This window comes from Hemicordylus capensis, chromosome 3, assembly GCF_027244095.1.
Source record: "Hemicordylus capensis ecotype Gifberg chromosome 3, rHemCap1.1.pri, whole genome shotgun sequence".
Taxonomy (NCBI): domain Eukaryota; kingdom Metazoa; phylum Chordata; class Lepidosauria; order Squamata; family Cordylidae; genus Hemicordylus; species Hemicordylus capensis.
In genome coordinates this window covers 274,900,846-274,913,386 of record NC_069659.1, presented here as the reverse complement: position 1 = coordinate 274,913,386, position 12,541 = coordinate 274,900,846, and the positions used below count along the sequence as shown (strand labels likewise).

At 41.6% G+C, this 12,541-nt stretch overlaps 1 protein-coding gene across 8 annotated transcripts in view; it reads left to right on the top strand.

Moving 5' to 3' along the window:
* VTI1A (vesicle transport through interaction with t-SNAREs 1A) overlaps positions 1–12,541 on the top strand; it is a 433,539-nt gene that overhangs the window by 50,947 nt on the left and 370,051 nt on the right. The window lies entirely within an intron of this gene.

Sequence of the window (12,541 nt, the reverse complement as noted above, 5' to 3'; positions counted from 1 at the left end):
CAAGAACCTGTGCACAGCTGCTGACAAGCCCATTGCCAATTTTTTCTGGGGTCACCACGCTCGCTGCAACAGGCAGCCCGCAGTGCCCCCCCATGCAGCGCCTCTTCTCTCCTGCAGTGCGGAGGCTGCAGCATCAGCCACCTCACTGATGGACCAGCCCTGCAGTGCCCTTTCTCTCCTGCCTTGGACAGGGCAGCCTACCTCGGGCTGCTCTATCAGGGAGGTTGTCGCCGCTGTCGCTTCTGGGTTGGGGGTGGGTGGGAGTCCCAGACATGGGCCACTTATGCCTTCTCTATGCCACTGCCTGGTATGCTATATTGCAAATTTGTTTTTAAACTGTTCGGAGTGTTAAAGGCATGTGATTTGAGAAGACAGAATAAAAACCCTATTAGTGTGAGATGTAACCAAACCATAAAGAAGCTCTTTCCATTTGACCCAACATTGATTATGGCCTTAAAGTCGCATCGATTTTTAATAAGAATTCCCTAATGTTCAAAGGTTATTTTAACAGTGGTAGCTTTATCCTGAATTGTGTGGCATTTTCTGAGTCACCCAACTTAATTCAGGGGTGGAATCGTTAATCAGATAGGCTGAGATTGTGACTAATGAAGCACACACACTTCAAGGACTGTAGGGGCATGCCAGGAGGCCTTGTACAATTAGCTCAGTCACTCAGTTCATGCTGTTGCACTAGAGCTCTTGGAGTACCCCCTGTGCTCTGAAAGTGCTCTAGAAGATCGGAAACACACTGCTGTCTCTCAGCAGAGCACTTCCGTAGTGTGGGTAATGCTCTGAACCCGGACACAACCTACATGTGAGGAGATTGAGGAAGTTACATGAGGGTTCCTGGTGTGCCCCACTTCGGCTCAGTCCCTCAAAGCACACATACTTTGTTAGTGAGGAAGTCAGCCACATACTGTAAATACCTGCAGGGGCTACAGGCTATCTTTAGATTTTTGTAAAAGTAACAGTATAATTTTCACAGTTTTATCTATGGGTACACTATTAAACAATATAGAGCAAGGCCACATACTGTCAATCTTAATAAATCAAATCCTATGTATTATTTCCTTGGGGCCTATTTTGCATTAGAGAAAGTTTGGAGTTGGGGAGGGGGATGTATGTTGTTCATAAAATTATTGGTTTACACAATACATTTAATAAAATTGTAGTTTAAAGTTCATAATTGGACACAAGTACTTTGCGATAAGAATTAATGCACTTTTTATGTTTAAAAACATATTTTAATTACTTCAGTGAGTAATTAACTTACTGAAGATTTGGGCTTACCAAGAGAGGCTCTTTATAATCTTTATTGCTTTTATGCTTTTTGTTTTAAAATTTTTAATCAGATTTGTTTAATATTTTTCCCCCACTTAATATTTTAATTGTGTCTTTTTACCATCTTCTGTTAATTTTTTTCCCCTGTAAACCGCCTTGAGATTGCTTTAATGAAAGGCGGTATAGAAATTTAACAATAAATAAATAAATAATCAGTGTTACAAAATTAAAAACAATATAAAATGGAATAAAAACTGTATTCATTGTATTTTGTTAAAAATAAACTATCTCAAAAATAAGAAGAAATTAAATTAATTTCAGTTAAAAGCCTGTGAAAACAGGTATGTCTTGAGGTTCTTCCTAAAAGCAAACCAAGAAAGAAATGTTCTTATTTCAACAGGGAGCATATTCTAAAGCCCCGAGGCAAATACAGAGATGGCCCAGTCCTGGATTGCCACCAAACAGCAGCCATAATCAGATTTCTTCAGAAGATCTTAATAGGCGACATTGTTCATGACAAAGAAGGTGTTTATTAAGGAGGATAAGGAGATTATAGAGAAGCTGAACGAGTTCTTTGCACCTGTCTTCGGGGCAGACAATACTGACTATATATTCCCTCCGGAACTGAGCTTCTCAGACTTGGAGGCTGAAGAACTTGGGCCAATTTGAGGTGATGAGAGAGGATGTTCTAAACTGTCATGAGAAACTAAAAATTAACAAATCGCTAGGGCCAGATGGCATCCACTCAAGAGTTCTGAAGGAACTCAAATGTGAAATTGCTGATCTCCTAGCAAAAATATGTAACTTGTCCCTACAACCAGGCTCTGTACCAGAGGACTGGAAAGTAGCTAATGTAACTCCAATTTTCAGAAAGGGATCAAGGGGGGATCTGGGAAACTACAGGACAGTTAGCTTAACTTTTGTGCTGTGTAAATTGATGGAAATCATACTTAAGGACAAAATTGTTAAACATATAGAAGAAAAGGCCTTGCTGAAGGAGAAACAGTATGGCTTCTGCAAAGGCAGGCCTTGCCTCACTAACCTTTTGGAGTTCTTTGAGAGTGTCAACAGGCATGTGGATAAAGGTGTTCTGGTTGACATAGTATACTTAGACTTCCATAAAGCTTTTGACAAAGTTCCCCACCAAATCTCTTGAGCAAACTCAGGAGTCATGGAATAAGGGGACAGGTTCAATTGTGGATTGGTAACTGGTAGAAGGACAGGAAACAGAGGGTAGGAATTAATGGACAGTTTTTCACAATAGAGGGAAGTAATAAGTGGGGTCCCCCCCCAGGGATCTATTCTGGGACCAGTGCTCTTTAACTTTAGATCATAAATAATCTAGAAGTTGGGGTAAAAAATGAAGAGGCCAACTTTGCAGTTGACTCTAAACTATTTAGGGTAGTGAAATACACAACAGATTGTGAGGTGCTCCAAAAGGATCTCTCCAAACTGGGTGAGTGGGTGACAAAATGGCAAATGCGGTTCAGTGTAAAGTGTGATGCTTATTGGGGCAAAAAAACAACAACCCCATATTCAGATATACACTGATGGGATCTGAGCTGTCACTGACTGGAGAGAGATCTTGGAGTCATGGTGGGCAGCTCATTGAAAGTGTTGACTCAGTTCATGGAAGCTGTGGAAAAAGTCATATTCCATGCTAGGAATAATTAAGGGATTTGAAAATAAAACTGCTAATATGCCTTATGCAAATCTATGGTGTGGCCACATTTGGAATACTGCATACAGTTCTGGTTAACTGTACCTTAAGAAAGACATTGTAGAACTGGGAAAGGTGCAGAAGAAGGCAACCAAGATGATCAGGGGTCTGGAGCACCTTCCTTATAAGGCAAGTCTACAGCGTCTGGGGCTTTTTAGTTTGGAAAAGAGGTGACTTTGGGGAGACATAATAGAGATGTATAAAACTATGCATGGAGCAGAGAGAGTTGACAGAAATGTTTCTCCCTAGAACCAGGGTTCACCCTGTGAAACTGAAGGCCAGGAAATTTAGGACCAACAAAAGGAAGTACTTATTCACACAGCGCATAATCAATCTATGGAATTTTCTGTCACGGATGTGGTAATGGCCACTAGCTTGGGAGGCTTTAAAAGGGGCTTAGAAAATTCATGGAGGACAGGTCTATCGATGCTACTAGTCTATTGGCTGTAGGCCACCTCCAGCCTTAGAGTCAAGATGCCTCCCAATTCCAGTTGCAGGGGAGCAACAGGAAGAGAGAGAGAGAGAGCATGCCCTCACCTCTTACTTGTGGGCTTCTCAGACATCTGGTGGGTCACTGTGTGAAACAGAATGCTGGACTAGATAGGCCTTGAGCCTGATCCAACAAGGCTGTTCCTATGTTTTTATGATGTTAACAACAGATGCAGCACTGCTTTTGGTTGACATTTATATACTACCCCATACAAAAATGTCCCTTGGCGATTCACAATATAAAACCAATTAAAACATTAACATAATTAAAACAATTTAAAATACAATGAAAACTCTAAAACTAAAGCTTTAAAACTAAACCAAAAGTCTTGACTAAACAGGTATGTTTTTAGGTCCTTCTTAAAAACATTCAGAGAAGGGGAAACTCTAATTTCATTAGGAAGTGTGTTCCAGAGTCCCAGGGCAACTCTAGAAAGGGCCATGTTTTTAGTCGCTACCAACTGAGCCAGTGACAACCACAACCAGACTTCCCCAGATGATCTTAACAGGCGGTGGGGTTGGTGAAGAAGACACCACTCTCTTAAATACCTTGGACCCAAACTGTTTAGGGCTATATAATAATTTATTTATTATTTCTCTGTGTAAACCACCCTGATCCATTTTTGGAAGTGCAATGTAGAAATCGAAAGAATGAATATAGGTAATAATCAGCACTTGGTATTTCTCCCAGAACCTTATTGGCAGACATGGCATCTGTATGTGTATTTTACTTGAGTGACATTTTTTGACCTGTGTGTTTGCTGCATGGTAGAGAGCAGTGCATCTTTGAGCAATAGTTTTTGAATTGTAAAGGTACAAGAACTCCATCATTGTATGGAGTTCGTATTATATACAGAACTCTGAATGTTCTTCTTACTAAGTAGTTCTAAGTAAGAACTTAGTAGTTCTTATTACTAAGAACATTCTACTAAGAATGTTCTTAGTAGTCGTGGAACTTTCAGCCACTTCACAAGATGGCTGAAAGTTGAAGTTATGAATGTCTTGGAGGCTAATTGAATGAGCCTTTGATGTAATGGCTTATAGGTGTGGGTGTTTGGGCCTTCTTAAGAGTACAAACTGATAAATAGGTCCCAAATCTGGTGCAGCTTTCTTTCTTATACCAAGGATTTCACTTCTGTTGTATCCTTGCAAATAGGGGTACCAGTTCAGCCAAAACAATCTTGTAGGAAAAGGCTACCCAATATATAGCATCAAAAAGGAATGTTTCTAAGCAACAGAATTGTTTGGTATCAACTAGTCATTTTGTTGCACAGTAGTTCCTATTTTTAAACCCATTCATTAATTAAGTTTATGGATATTATACCAAGAAGTATCTAGAGTCCTTTTTACAGGAGTGCCCTTAAGTGCCCTTGCTGAGATGATGTAATTGTGTGCAGCATTGCACTCTTTGTGTGAACCATTTCTTTTGGTGTGAACAAATTTCTTTTGGTGTGAACAGTATAGTACAGGGTCTGCAAAATGTAATAAAAATTGCAATTAATGATTTCTCTGCTAGGTGTCAGCAAAGGTTCTTTTTTTAAAAGTAAAGAACATTCACCCATGCATTCATAGTCAGTCTGGAAACTGAAATTCCAAGATACGTTTTGGATTTGGAAAGAATTTTTCTGGGACATATGAAGAGTAATTGAGCCTACAACTTGTCTAAAAGATCTAGCACTTCTTGGAGCATGTATCTAAATTAATTTAGCAGATGAAATGCTATTAGTAGTTTTACCCTTGCAGTAGGATACACTGTGCTGTGCAAAAAATCCTTCTTGAGAATGCTGAGTTGGTCAGTGTGCTGTCCGTCTGTCTCTGTTCTTATATTTAAACTCTGGTTTCAATTAAACCAGCTTCCAAGAAAACATGCATAGGATTGCAGTTTTGATCAAATATGTTTGGCACTGAGAGAAGAATGGGAGAGCAGAGAGGAAGAAACCATGACAAGGGTTTGTCTGCTCCAAGGCAGATTATTCTTAGCCTGTCTTGTTATGAACTACTACCACTAACTTGCTTCAGAGTAACTGTGGCTTTCAAATGAATTGTTTAATACAAAATCTGTTTTTCTTCTCAGGACTAAAACCTGACAAACACAGGGCTTCCCCCTGCCCTCCTTGCCAAGAGACACTTTATTTTTTGACAAGCAAATGTATGCTATCTTTTTTGGAACAATGCTAAATTGCCAATTCAGCCCATTGTGGAGCCATTCAGAGGAGGACTAGCTCCATCTTAATAAATTAACAACAGTTTAAGTAAAACTGATCATGTGATTCAACTCTATATATAGCTGCACTCTTATTATTAGACTTATTATTAGACTTATTATTAGACTTATTATTAGACTTATTATTAGATTGTTCTATACATGCAGATAGCTCTCTGCTTTAGAATTGATAATCTTGTAAAGACCAGGGCTTAGTACTGAAAATGAACTTGTTGTCTTATAAAAACACAATAGATTTTCTTACACTGAATCATACCATGGATTGATCTCTTCCAGTATTGTCTATTTTGACTACTGTTGATGCCCAAGGTTTTGAGTAGGTGCCTTTCTAAGCCCTGCTGAGATCATTAAACTGGCAATGCTAGAGGTTGGACCTCAGGATTTTATACATGCAGAGCATGTACTCTGCTACTAAGCTACAGCCCCTACCTAAAGAAGCTCTAGTAGCTATCAATTTCCTTATGACACTGCAATGCTTTATAAGTTGAAGGAGTAAAGGAATGATAGTAATTATCATTGTTTACATTGCTAAACCTTTTCAGGTTGCTGTGGTGATAATGCTTCACATTTACATAGAGTGGGGCTGTACAACTTTGGCCCTCTTAGAGATGCTAGACTACAACTCTCGTCATTCCTTACTATTGGCCACTGTGTCTGAGAATGATGGGAATTGTAGTCCAAAACCAACTGGAGGGCCAAAGTTGTTCAGCCCTGACAGAGAATTTCAGGTATTTCAACCACTCCACATACAGTACAATATTTAATATAGGGATCTACAACAGCCTTATAAGGTAGGGCAATATTATAAATTTGCTGATATCACAGGAAATGTTGGGAATGAGAGAAGTGAGGCTTGCCTAAGGGCTGAATAGAGTTTGAGCCTTCAGTGTAATTTGAACTGGGGTATCCTGACTTGCAACTCATGGTCTTAGCCATTATGTTACATGAAATAACATATGCCATAGTCTCTAGAGTATTTTAACAACACAGCCCTAGCTGCAAGGAATACAGCCTCCCCAAAAAGGTGGAGCATTATATTTGTCACAGAGTATAGACTTTCCTTTTTGCAGTAAAATGTGTTCAGGATCATTTTCAGATCTACTCTTCCCACAAAAGGTTTGGTTCAAAACTCTGGAAGGTCCTGTTGTGCACAAGCTCTGGATCTAGAGTTGTCCTGTTTGCTACATAAAGAGGAAAGTTCAGCAGTTAGTGCAGCATATTCCCCATCCCATAGAAGAAATGGAGCACCCCAAACACACAGGGATACAAATCCCTGCTGGCGTCATTTGATCGAGTGTGTGTGTGTGTGTGTGTGTGTGTGAGAGAGAGAGAGAGAGAGAGAGAATTTATTTATATTTAGTTGATTGTATTTTAGTTGATGGCTCTCTGCATACATAAAATATTAAGTGGAGACTGTGCCAGCTGGTCAAAGAGTCAAAAGAAAGATGGCGTACATCAGGTGAGAGATTCAGCGTATAGGTGCTTATATGCCAATGCCAGAAGCCTCTGAGCCAAAATGAGTGAGCTGGAGTGCTTGTTGGCTAACGCAGAAATAGATATAGTGGGCATAACAGAAACATGGTGGAACAGTGAGAACCAGTGGGACACTGTTATCCCTGGATATAAACTCTATAGAAAGGACAGGGAGGGGCGCCTTGGAGGTGGAGTAGCACTGTATGTTAAAGAAGGCATAGAATCTAACAAGCTAGAAAACCTGGGTGGACTGGAGTCCTCCACAGAAACCCTGTGGGTGACAATACAAGGCCTGAAAGGAAACGTGCTACTGGGGACGTGCTGTCGCCCTCCTGATCAAAACACTGACGGTGACTGTTGCATTAGGAAATCAGGGAGACATCAAGGAGAGGCAGAGCATTAATAATGGGTGACTTCAATTACTCACACATAGACTGGGTAAATTCACAGTCAGGTCATGACAAAGAGGTCAAATTTCTAGATACGCTAAATGACTGTGCCCTAGAACAGTTGGTCTTGGAACCGACCAGAGAGAAGGCAACCTTAGACTTAATTCTGAGTGGCACCCAGGATCTGGTGCGGGATGTCAGTGTCATCGACCCTTTAGGAAACAGTGCCATCAAATTCAGCATACATGTGGGGAGAGAATCACCAAGGAAGTGTAACACAGACATTTTGAATTTCAGAAGAGGAAACTTCTCTAAAATGAGGAGTATGGTGAAAAGGAAGCTGAAAGGGAAAATCAGGAGAGTCACTTCGCTCCAGAGTGCATGGAGTTTACTCAAAACCACCATACTAGAAGCCCAGTTAGATTGTATACCCAAAAAGAGGAAAGTTACCACTAAGTCCAGGAGGATGCTAGCATGGCTAACGGGTACCGTCAAGGAAGCCATAAAAGGGAAGAAGACTTCCTTCCGAAATTGGAAGGCCTGCCCAAATGAAGAGAACAGAAAGGAACACAAACTCCGGCAAAAGAAATGCAAGGTGACAATAAGGGAGGCAAAAAGAGAGTTTGAGGAACATTTAGCTAAAAGCATCAAGAGGAATAACAAAAACTTATTTAAGTACATCAGAAGCAGGAAAACCGCCAGGGAGACAGTTGGACCATTAGTCTGTCTTCACGGCAGAGGATACTGAGCATATACCTGTTCCTGAACCAGGCTTTTCAGGGATGGCGGCTAAAGAACTGAGCCAGATAGAAGTGACGAGAGATGATGTTCAAACTGTCTGGAAAAACTGAAAACTAACAGATCACCAGGGCCGGATGGCATCCATCCAAGAGTCCTCAAAGAACTCAAACGTGAAATTGTTGACCTCCTTGCTAAAATATATAACTTATCCCTGCAATCAGGTTCTGTACCAGAGGACTGGAGAGTAGCAAATGTAACACCGATTTTCAAGAAGGGATCCAGGGGTGATCCGGGAAATTACAGGCCAATTAGCTTAACATCTGTTCCAGGCAAATCGATGGAAAGCATCCTCAAGGATAAAATTGTAAAGCACATAGAAGAACAGGCCCTGCTGGGAGTGAACCAGCAGAGGTTCCACAAAGGTAAATCTTGCCTGACCAACCTTTTGGACTTCTTTGAGAGTGTCAACAAGTGTGTGGATCAATGTGATCCAGTTGACATGGTATACCTGGACTTCCAAAAAGCTTTTGACAAAGTTCCTCATTGACGACTCCTGAGGAAACTTAGCGGTCATGGGATAAGTGGACAAGTACATTAGTGGACTGCTAACTGATTGAAGGACAGGAAACAGAGGGTAGGTATAAATGGAGAGTTTTTGCAATGGAGGGAAGTAAGAAGTGGCGTCCCCCAGGGATCTGTACTGGGACCAGTGCTTTTTAATTTATTTATAAATGATCTAGAAGCAGGGGTAAGCATCGAGGTGGCCAAATTTGCAGATGATACCAAACTCTTTCGAGTGAAATCCATAACTGATTGTGAAGAGCTCCAAAAGGGTCTCTCCAAACTGGGTGAGTGGGTGACAAAGTGGCAAATGTGGTTCAATGTTGGCAAGTGTAAAGTGATGCACATTGGGACGAACAACCCCAACTTCAAGTCTGTGCTGATGGGATCTGAGCTGTCGGTGACTGACCCAGGAGAGGAATCTTGGGGTCATGGTGGAAAGCTCGTTGAAAGTGTCAACACAATGTGCGGCAGCTGTAAAAAAGGCCAATTCCATGCTAGGGATCATTAGGAAGGGGACTGAAAATAAAACTGCTAATATTATAATGCCCTTATACAAAACTATGGTGTGGCCACACCTGGAGTACTGCGTACAATTTGGTCACCACATCTAAAAAAGGATATTGTAGAACTGGAAAAGGTGCAGAAGAGGGCAGCCAAGATGATCAAGGGCCTAGAGCACGTTTCTTATGAGGCTAGGCTACAACACCTGGGGCTGTTTAGAAAAAAGATGACTGCGGGGAGACATGATAGAGGTCTATAAAATCATGCATGGTGTGAAGAAAGTGGATAGAGAGACATTCTTCTCCCTCTCCCATAACACTAGAACCAGGGGTCATCCCATGAAATTGATTGCCAGGAAATCTAGGACCAGCAAACGGAAATACTTTTTCACACAATGCATAATCAACCTGTGGAATTCTCTGCCATGAGATGTGGTGACAGCCAACAACCTGGATGACTTTAAGAGGGGTTTGGATATCTTCATGGAGAAGAGGTCTATTGACGGCTACTAGTCAGAGGGCTGTAGGCCACCTCCAGCCTCGGGGGCAGGGTGCCTCTGGGTACCAGTTGCGGGGGAGTAACAGCAGGAGAGAGGGCATGCCCTCAACTCCTGCCTGTGGCTTCCAGCGGCATCTGGTGGGCCACTGTGCAAAATGGGATGCTGGACTAGATGGGCCTTGGGCCTGATCCAGCAGGTCTGTTCTTATGTTCTTAAGTGCATGTGCTCTTTTTCATTAATTTCAGCTTTAGTGAAATTTTAACATGCACCTTTATCTGTTCATTTAGAGAACTCCTTCAGAAATTTTCCCCTTTGTCTGGATTTTATTTAAAATGTGTGATCCTCCCCTAAGAGGAGGCAGTGTAATGATTTCTTTTCACTATCTAGTCCCACCGCTCCGTTGGCAAGAGAACTTCCATCACATTAAGAATAGTCAGATTATGTACCTCTTGGGTAGTAACTGTTTTTGGTATCCCTTCAGTTCACTTTTAACCTCTCCTCATCCTGATTTTCAAAACTCTTTAAGACTCATTGGCTTCTTTGTTTGATTATGGAATACGTATGCCTTGAGAAAATGTACCTGGCTGTTAACAAATGCCCTTCTTAACTTAGCAGGTAAGTTAATGAGGACATTATTCAAGTGGTCAGGTATGTTGGACAGAGGAACATAGGAAGCTGCCATACACTGAGTCAGAGAATTGATCTATCTAGCTCAGTATTGTCTTCAGACTGGCAGTGGCTTCTCCAAGGTTGCAGGCAGGAATCTCTCTCAGCCCTATCTTGGAGATGCCTGGGAGGGAACTTGGAACCTTCTCTTCCCAGAGTAGCTCCATCCCTTGAGAGGAATATCTTACAGTGCTCACACTTCTAGGCTCTCATTCATATGCAACCAGGGTGGATCCTGCTTAGCTAAGGGAAGAAGTCATGCTTGCTACCACAAGACCAGTTCTCCTCTCCCAGGTCCTTCCTCTGAGTAATCATATATAGGAACTAGACATTAAGCCCATTACATTAACGGGCGCTAGAAGAGTTGTGTAGAGAACAGTCTTTCTTCAAAGGCAAGGGACGTGGACCTCCTTGTGCTTGTTGCCTCAGGTTTAACGGGTTGCTACGTGGACGTACGATGCAGAGACAGCAACTACGCGCGCACACAGTTGTGTGCGTAGTTTCCGTTGGTGCATCTGCGCGCGCCATGCATGCGCAGAACACCTGCAAGAGACATGGATGCAGGTTTGCCTCAGGTGTAACGGGTTGCTACGTGGACTGTAACTACGTGCGCACGCAGTTGTGTGCGTAATTTCCGTTGCTGTGTCCGCGCGCGCCACGCATGTGCAGAATACCTGCAAGAGACACGGACGCAGGTACCTTAGGTTTTTATTATATAGGATGCATTGTGACTCATGTTATCTCTTTTACCAAATCAAAGAAAGTAGATTTGGTAAAAGAGATAATATATTAATCAGCGAGATCCTGTACTTGTCTACTCAAAAGTAAATTCTACTGTGCCCAGTTGTGCCTAATGCCTATTAACTGTTTACAGTGTGAGCCTGTGATAAGAAGGGAATCCCTGCTTGTAAGCAAGTGGAAAGACAGTGTGCCCTAACTCAGTGTGTATATGATTAATAACTGTACAGCAAACACTGCATTTTGTTAAGTATGCTGTCGACTCCTGGCTACCATAGAGCCCTGTGGTTTTTCTTAGGTAGAATACAGGAGTATACATTTCCATCTCTTGCACAGTACCTATTTTAAGCAGAGTGGTATAACTACAGGGCCATGTTCAAGTTTCAAACTGCCTCCCCCCCTCAGCCTTTACTTTGGGCAACAGGAAAGTCAACCCACTGCTATCACGCAAAGTCTATGGACACAGAAAGGGTATTGGAGGACGGGTCTTCCAAAAACCTCCCAGAGATGGAAGTTTGGGGTGGTGTACAAATATAATAAATAGGGCAGTGGACTCTGCTGAGACTCCTGGGCTTTTGTTAGCTGCCCAACCGTCCTGGACTCTATAATGATTCATAAGTGCAGTTGTGCTGCTGAGGCTGGATTTGGAGCATCATCAAAGAAAGCTAGGTCCTAGGGGAAAAGTTATCCCTTCATTCTAGCCCTAAAACCTTTGTATCGGATCTGTGTAGCAATGCAGCATTCATAAATTCAAGTCTTAAGATGAGATTGGGTGCCAAGAAGACATCTCAGTGGTGCTGTGTATATAATGCTGAAACTATAAAACTTCATTGGTCTAGATACTTTACATAGCCAGCAATCAAAGTTTTGGAGCATATGATGCTAAATAACTGCAAGATAAAAAATGACCTTTAACTATTTAGTTTATTTTTAACAATATTTTTTCTTATATTAGAAACTTTCATATTCAGAGAATATTTATCTCCATTATTTCCCCAGCTTTATGAAACACAACAATCATTTCTTATAGGAGGGCTTATAACTCAATTGTTAGGTACTGAAAATCCCAAATTTAATCAGGGGCATCAACAGGTGGGCCTGAGGGAGATCCTTTTCTGAATCCACGAAGAGCCACTGATATTGTAGACAGTGCTGAGCTAAGATGCACCAGTGGCCTCTGCTTCATATGTTCTTATGAGTACAAAAAATATAATGACCACACAGGCCACTATGAATTTCCCCATAAAATAAGAGTG